General features: G+C 33.7%; 1 protein-coding gene across 1 annotated transcript in view; it reads right to left on the bottom strand.

The window, feature by feature from the left end:
• Positions 1 to 6,392, bottom strand: part of LOC110027779 (protein arginine N-methyltransferase 7) — a 79,892-nt gene that overhangs the window by 25,731 nt on the left and 47,769 nt on the right. The window lies entirely within an intron of this gene.

Below are 6,392 nucleotides of genomic sequence, written 5' to 3'. Positions count from 1 at the left end.
GGGGGGGGGTGGTCGGGCGGAGAGAATGAGCTTTCGACTAAAGCTCAACACTTGAAATCCTAGTAGTTGTCGTCGGTCACCCGAGAACATTAGAGTTCATTGTCAACCACCAGAGATTACCGACGAAAAATCGCCTTCTACTCCTAGAGAAGTTGCCAAACAGAGGTTTCCGTAGACCACAAGAGAACACCACAGCCCCAGAAATCATCATGGCTATCCAAGATCATTTTCGAACACCTCTAACGCCTTCTATGGCCCAATTATTATTCTTAGGCTGTTGTTACCCGATTTTTACTCAATAATCATACATTCTCCATTCAGTGAGAAAGGTATAACTAAAATTAAAAGTGGATTACTTTAACTAGGCAAAGTCCTATGATTTTTCCCATTTTTAGGTTTTCCAATTTAAAGATTATGGTCTCCTCCCAGAACTTTTCTTTTATCTGTGTGGTTGATCTTCATGAAACACTAAGATATTAAATTATCACTGTATCAAAGCAAATTTCCTGGCACCTAATAATTTGGCATCGTCAGTGAGAATCACAGTCTATCATTTTTTTTGGCTTTTAAGCATGAAGCTCGCAACAACGGATCTTGTAGCTCAAACACCCACCATTTTAGAGGAGAATCATGAAGCCATAGATGTTTGGTATCTACTTTTATTTCCCTAATTAAGCATAGCCCTACTGGTGAAGTTCTCTCTTCACAACCCTTGGAAGACAATGTGTGCAGAATGGAAGAACCTCATAATATGATTCATCAGCTCTTGCTCGATGTTCGACAACTGACACTAACGGTAACAAGTAGAGATTACTTATCATAAGATCAATCACAAGTTGAAAATGCCCAACTCAAGAATGCTCGTCTAGAGCCCCCTCCTCAACAGAAAGCTGACATCCTGACACTGCTAGTTCCGCAAACAAATCTTCTGCAGCTCAACCAACGCTCTTGGGGAATTCAACGCAATTTTGTCTTGTAATTCGTGATGCGCTACAATGTCTAATTTAAAAGGAGTCCCTCTAAGAGATAAATCACTTTTTCACTTATCATGGTTTCCAAGAATCTTCGGCTTTAGCTAAGGTGGTCATTCAACACCATATCCCAATAAAATTGAAGCTCTCAAATTTTGACTCTACTGATGAGGTATATGATCCATTGGAAAGTATTAATCACTATAGGACTATCATGCACATACAACAAGCCTTTGATGTGCTCCTCTATCAAACTTTCCCTGCCACACTCGTAAGGGGCAAGCTCGTACATTATTTTATTCCAACTAGGGAGGAATTATTCACACCTATGATGAATTAGCCAGTATTTTATTCCAACTAGGGAGGAATTATTCACACCTTTGATGAACTTTATCGAGCAATACATGGCAAATCAAAAAATTGTCATAGACTTCTCTCACTTTTTGGAATTCATAAAACTTGGAGAGAGTCGCGCAAAGATACTTTTAAAGATTCTCCGCTAAAGCTCGTTAAATTCCAAGAGTGGATCCATAGTTATTGAGTGGTGTCTTTTTAGGAAGGCTACATCTAGGGATCTACTCATCATTAATGCGAAAGGCAGTCCATTTTTATACTAACCTTATCTATCATATTGAAGCATAAATCACTACTGATGAGGCTATCAATATTCATAAAAAGTAATTTGAGTTACTCATAAGCATAAGAATATCTCTATACATACTAATCAAGCCTCACGACAAAAGAGATACGAACAAGGGAACTATGATATAGCTCAACCTGCAAACCAGCAATGCGAGCCCCAAATAAAGCATGATAAATGCCACTCAACGCAGCACATGTTGACATTTTAACGATCATTCAAGATAAAGAATATATTAGATATACATCCCCATTAAAACTAAATTCAGTTAATCAAGAATAATATTATCATTTCTACCGAAGTCGTGATAATCCCACCATATCACGCCAACAACTTAAGGAAGAAATTGAAAAACTGACTCGGCAAAAATGTTTTTGCCGATTTAGACCAAACAAATAAGCTCATGTAGATAGCACCCCAAGTAGGAGGAAACAAAACCAAAAGCAACAACATAAAAATAGCAAAATAATTGGTAAACTTGAAACAATTATTGGACGTCTAGTATTATCAAACCAGGCCTTCATTATTGCACCTTAAGAACTATCGTAGAAAAAAATCTCGCGTTAGTTATTCCATCACCTTTAATGAAACTAATCTAAAAGGAATTTAGATCACACAGCAAGACGCACTTGCCATAAGAGTGAGAAACTGGCTAACTTTAATATATCGTCAAGAGAATTTGATTGACAATAGGAGGTTCGTTGATGTTTTATCCTACTAAACATATTTCAGTCTAATTTTACCAAAAGACTTCCAACCTACCACTAGAACTCTTCACGGTTTTGATAATCGTAAGGTGAGCATGCAAGGAATAGCGGCCCTTCCCTTCACATTGAGAGAATCTTCCAATCAAATGACTCACAGGATAAAATTCATAGTCGTCGAGTCAAAATCAGCATATAATGTCATCTTTAGAGGATCTCATTAAACAATATTTTGTATTGTTGCTTGTGTGCCACACCTTAACACACAGTTTTCTACCCGTACCGGAATTCGTATTATATGAAAAAAATCAACAGATAGCACAATCATGCTACCTCAAGCAAGCTCAAATGTACCCATCGGTGACTCTCAATATCAAAAATTTTGATCTTTAAAATAAAGAAATCCTAATGAGTCTCTCCAATCAAAAACCTGATCTGCATCCAATTGTTCGAGGAACATCCCTATTAGATTATGCAACTTGGCTCTTTACTCTGATGAGCAAAGGCTAGAGTATACAGAATATCTCTGTAAAAAGCAAGATGTTTGCTTGGAGTTCAATAAATATGCTTGAAGTCACCCCAAAATACTTTTAACATTCAAACTAGTAACCCGGAAAAAAATGAAACATTGCACTAGATTATCAGCATACAATTGAAAAAGAAGTCAACAAAATTAAATTCATATGAGAAATGCACATCCTACATGTTAGCAAATGTTATTATAGTTAAAAAATCAAACGAGGCATGGAGAATGTGCAACGACTATACTTAATAAAGCTTGCCCAATAAATAGTTTCCCTCATTATTGTATAAACCTGCTCATTGATGGTATATCAGGACACAACTACTTGGCTTCATGGATGCTTATTTTTCTTAAAAGCATATAAAAATAAATCAAACATATTAAGAAGCAACTTTCATTCAAATAGAGAAGGATTTATATTGTGATCAAGTCATCCATTTCGAGTTGAAAAATGTCGGCACAACCTATAGCCACAAGAACAAAGTTTTCAAAACAATCATCAGACATACTATGAAATTATATGTTGATGATATCATGATGAAAAGTATAAAAATATATTAACATATTTCTAATCTAGAAGAGTATTTTCAACTTCGGCATTATGATATGTGATTCAATATACTCAAATACTTCTTTAGAGTCACATTAGACAAATTTCTCAATATCATGGTCACTCACCAAGGGATTGAAGTAAACCCTAAAAAGATCAAGGTAATCCAAGACATGATAAGCCTGAGGTACATCAAAGAGATGTAATGCTTGAATGGGAGGATAGTCACATTGTCTCGTGTTTTGGCTTGCTCTAGAGACAAATATCTTCCTTTTTCAAGATATTGAAAGGCGCCCGAAGCATGGGTTTCCAAAAGAAGGATGAATAAGCTGCTTTCAAGCAGCTAAAGATAGACTTGGGTTTACCGCCCCTACTACCAAAACATATTCAAAGAGACATCTTATACATATATCTTGTCATTTCCCCTTGTGAGATAAGCTTAGTCCTAGTAAGGGAAGAGGGAATGATGCAACAACCTATCTACTATGTCAGCAAGATTATCTCTGACATAGAATGTTCTTATCCACGAGTGAACAAAGTAGTATTGGCTCTAATATTGTTAGCACAAAAATTACGCTCATATTTCCAGACCCGTACCATTGGTTTCTACACACACCTTCCATTAAGAGCTATCCTACAAAAATCTGAGATGTTTAGAATATAGAACCTGGAGAGTTTGATATTCACTTTCTACCTCGGTTAGACATTAAATCACAAGTACTTGTAAACTCTGTGGTTGAATACTCTATTACTATCTAGCAACATACTCCCCCACTGACAGGACCTTGATGGATTCTGGACGTCAATAGAGATTTCGGAAGCTCTAGAGCTAAGGTTAGAATTATACTTCTCCCTCAAGCAGGAGACTTTGGAGTAGGGACTTCATTGGAAATTTACAGCAACCAATAATGTTACTGAATATGAAGCCTTCATTATTGGCTTGGGACTCGTCATTAATTGCAAAGTCAAAAACTTGATCATTTATATGGACTACCAACTTGTAGCATCTCAATTAAATGGAGATTTTGATGCCCACAACTAACATTTGACGCAATTTCTCAACTTAGTTAAGTCAAATTCATAGGACAGTTAACGATACGATTTCGAGCTGAACTGGGGCCGACTTGAAATTGGTTCGAAAAAAATTTGATCCAAATTTTGGCTCGTAGCTCGGCTAGTTTATTTCAATCCAATCTCAATCCGAGCCAAAATTCAAATCAAATTTCGATTGATTAACGAACTTCAAGCTAAATTCATAGCCCTAGTCATACTATACAAAATTCAAATCAAATTTTGATTAATTCCACAAATTCCTCCTAATTGACCATCATCTTAAGTATGTCCCCTAGCCTGTACTGATGCTGCCCACACCACCACATTTCAACCTCCACATCCAGCACAAAAGTAGCCAACGGTATTCTTCTTTCATCTGGACCAGTCATACTATACAATTTTTTTTTCAATTTCCATCAGCCAGTTTTCTATTTCAATTGAACCTTCATTTCCCTTAACTAATGGTGGACGCGGATCTTGAAATATCTTTAAGTAGTTATTTACAATGATTGTATCACTCTCGATAGAATACGATCTGGACTCCTGAATCAACCGAGTCATCACCACCGTCATCTAAGAAAGAACACTTGCATTCACATTAATAGTAGATTGTACTCATTTTCTACCAAATTATATTCTTTTATAATTTTGGTGTATCATTATGTCTGAATGGATATAATTAATAATATTTTAACTTAAAATTTTAATTCTTATTATTACTACAATATTTCTATAACTATCTTATAGGCTCTTGTATCAAGATTACGTTAATTAATCTTAAACCTTATGCTTTGATACCATTTTTGTCATGACCCGACTTGGAGCTTAGAATTAACCGGGCAAGTACAGGTTTTCTATATTCATTTAGTATTTAAAAAAAATAAAAGAACCACTAATCAAATTAAATCAAAGCAATCTAATTAATTTTACCTCATTAGAAATTGTCAGCACATTCTATAACTATTTTTTCTTTTAAATTCATCTTTTAATCAATTAAATTAACCCAAAAAAGTTACTTTAAAAATAACTGTGAGCAAACAAGTCAATAAATACTCATACTCCTAAACTATAGTAACACAAGAGAAACAAAAACAATATGCATGTCAGTAAAGCTTTTAATAAATCAATATAAATATTTGAGATGATATTAAAAGAATCTCACTATATCAATAGCATATCTAAATCAATTTTTATATGTACAACTGTCACAAGAGCATAGTCTAAAAATTATATCATTTAAAATATTTCAATATCAATATCTTTTTCTATTTACGTGCACGGATAACTTAGTGTTCTCCTATTAGTACTATAAATGGGTGACTTCATCATAACATATCGATATGAATAGCATATTTGTATCATTCAATATTTATAAAAGCATCACAGAGCACTGTATAAAAATTGTATCAATTAAAGTATTTCAATATCAATATTATTTTTCACTTACGTGTACGGGCAACTTAGTATTCCACGACTAGTACTATAAATGACTCTATCAAAGTCAGTCATGCAAATACAAGCAATCAGTATAAATATATCATTCATGTGTTTATCACATTCAATTCAATATAGTATATAAAACATACATCAAATGCATGATAAAAAGTAGTTACAAAGATTCATAACAATATGACCAATAAAAGAAAAGATATATAAATCAAAATATACCTTGTATAAACATTATTAACTACAAAAACAAAATAGTTGATAAAAACCAAAGTATTATAATAGATTAAAAGTATCGGTACTCACCTTGATGTTGATTTATTTGTTATTTGATTTGTCTTGATGTCAACTTTTCTAAACAAAAAACCTAACATAAACATAGTATTTAAATTACCAAACTTTAAATAAATTATTATTTTAATTAGCTATTAACTTTACATTATTTATGCATAAATTTTTCATATTTTACTTTATGCAATCTCGCTTAATATATATATATATATAT

Source organism: Phalaenopsis equestris, unplaced genomic scaffold, assembly GCF_001263595.1.
Source record: "Phalaenopsis equestris unplaced genomic scaffold, ASM126359v1 Scaffold000445, whole genome shotgun sequence".
Classification (NCBI taxonomy): Eukaryota; Viridiplantae; Streptophyta; class Magnoliopsida; order Asparagales; family Orchidaceae; genus Phalaenopsis; species Phalaenopsis equestris.
This window is presented reverse-complemented; position numbering and strand designations above follow the sequence as displayed.